The 2186-nt window shown below is 32.1% G+C and overlaps 1 protein-coding gene across 1 annotated transcript in view; it reads left to right on the top strand.

Annotated features, from left to right (window-relative positions):
- LOC144962133 (uncharacterized) overlaps window positions 1–1792 on the top strand; it is a gene marked incomplete at its 5' end in the record, with an annotated part of 4033 nt that extends 2241 nt beyond the window's left edge. Inside the window, one exon of the mRNA XM_078895085.1 lies at window positions 1–1792. This exon is cut by the window's left edge and continues 656 nt beyond it.
- Between the last annotated feature and the right edge of the window lie 394 nt (window positions 1793–2186).

Here is a 2186-nt window from a genome sequence, read left to right on the forward strand (position 1 = left end):
TCCTTAGGGAGCAAGGGACTAGGTTACTAATATTAACACCTCCCCCAGCCCCCCAAGAAACCTCCAAAGTTGCACTCAGTCCTCTTATAATCTATACTCTAACAACCTAAAGATTCTTAAACTTACTCTTAGGTAGAGGTCGTCTTGAAATGGTGCACCACTCTTCTCTGCATGTTTTTTGGCTACATTCAGCTGCCTTTTCACATCATCCATAAATGTTCTTGGTAGTTTGCCATTTGGTCTTCTGCCTTCAACTTTGCCCTCTAAAATATTTTTCATAATGGAGTTTTCTTTTTACATTACCAAAATATAAGTTGTCTTGATTTTCTTGTGTGGAGCAAGGTTGTTTCAATTTCTATGATATAACAAACTTCTTGGTTGTTTTTTAATAATTTGACTTTCCCCGCTTATCTTTTCAAGTTGTATAAATGTCCACATTTCATATGCTTCTATGTTTTTTTCGAGTACTTTATTGAGGGTCCGCGTTTCTGAACCAAAAAGCAGTGCTGAGTGAACATAGCATTTCAGAACACGGAGTTTGGTACTGAGTTGAATTCAATCTGCCGTTGATTTTGCTATTGCTATTCTGGTTTTAAGTTCTTGATGACATTCTCCAGTGTTTTCTACCTGCTGTCCTTAATACTTGATACTGTTTCTAGATTTTTTCGATTAATATTTATGTTGACTAATGCTTCTCCCTTTCTTGTTTTTTGATTTTCTGCCAACAACATATTGTCATCCATATATCTAAAGTTGTTGATGTTTCTGCCTCAAATTTTTATCCCTGGTAGATGGTCAGTTTCTCTGAAGATAAATGTTGTGTATAAGTTAAAAAGATATGTGACAGTACACAACCTTGTCTGACTCTTCTTTTGATTTCAGCATATGGTGCCAATACTCCTTGTATTCTTATAGATGCCTTTTGGTGCCAGTAAAGGTGTATAATAAGCCTTTTATGTCTTTCATATCAAATCCCGTTCTTTCCCATCAACTTCCGTTCCTTCCAAATTGAATGATACTAATACTAATTAAGATATGATGGCCTGGGTTTAGAAATAGAAATAATTTTTTAAATTATTTATCAGGGTATACATAGGGTTTCATAGGGGTTTAGTTTTGCATTTATATTACAGTTATATTACAGTTTATAAATCATCCTTAGATTTGCCAACAAAAGTTCCAGCACTGATAAAGTATTTAGTAAGAATTAATAGACTACACCATTTATATAACGCAATATCCACTTAACAATGCTCAAAGTAAAATGAGTAGATTGAGAGATGATGTCTATTAGGCGATATTACAAGAATGCACACGTGATCTCATTGTATACAGTAATTCCCCAAATACTTGTGGTACTGTTTTTGTATTGTTTTTGTTTTTGTGTGGCTAAATCTTAAATTTGATGTTATCGTGGTGAAGTGGTGAAAGTGAAAACGCGTGTTGTAAAATGATAAGTCCCGTCAAACATGCTAACATTTTGATGTATTATAGAAAAAACCTCGTTTATGGTTTGATTAATGGATATGACACATTTTTATGTGACTGAATCCAAAGTTCGATATTAAGTAAAAAGTGTGAAAGCGCGCGTCAAAAATAACAAATGCCGTTGTAAAGTAATAAACACTTCTGCTTATGATAAAATCGTTTTGTCATTCTCAAGAATACAAAAATTTTTCTTCTTCCATTCGCTCTTCTCCATACCAGCCAAATCAACTCTAAAGCTGTTTTGAGGAAAAGGTTCACCATTATTATTTTTTCATCCATTAATCTCATTTTGTATCATATAATGATAATTGCGTCAATTATAAATATTATATATGTATTGATTCCTATCAAATCCCGTTCTTTCCTATCAACTTCTGTTCCAAATTGATGATACTAATACTAATTAAGATATGATGACCTGGGTTTTAGAAATAGAAATAATTGAAAAAATTATTTATCAGGGTATACAATTTCATAGGATGTCATAGGGGTTTTGTTTTGCATTTCTATTACCGTTTATAGAAGCCAATGATAATTACGTCAATTATAATATTATATATGTATTGATTATTCGTTAATTATAAAATAGTTGTCTCTCTCTCTCTCTGAAATAGAATGATGTTGTGTTATGTAACTTGTAATTACGAAAGTAAAGATTTACAACATATTTGACATTATATCTATAGTTTGATTAGACT

This window comes from Berghia stephanieae, unplaced genomic scaffold (assembly GCF_034508935.2).
Source record: "Berghia stephanieae isolate SIO BIC M18660-M18661 unplaced genomic scaffold, UCSD_Bste_1.3 scaffold6266, whole genome shotgun sequence".
Lineage (NCBI taxonomy): Eukaryota > Metazoa > Mollusca > Gastropoda > Nudibranchia > Aeolidiidae > Berghia > Berghia stephanieae.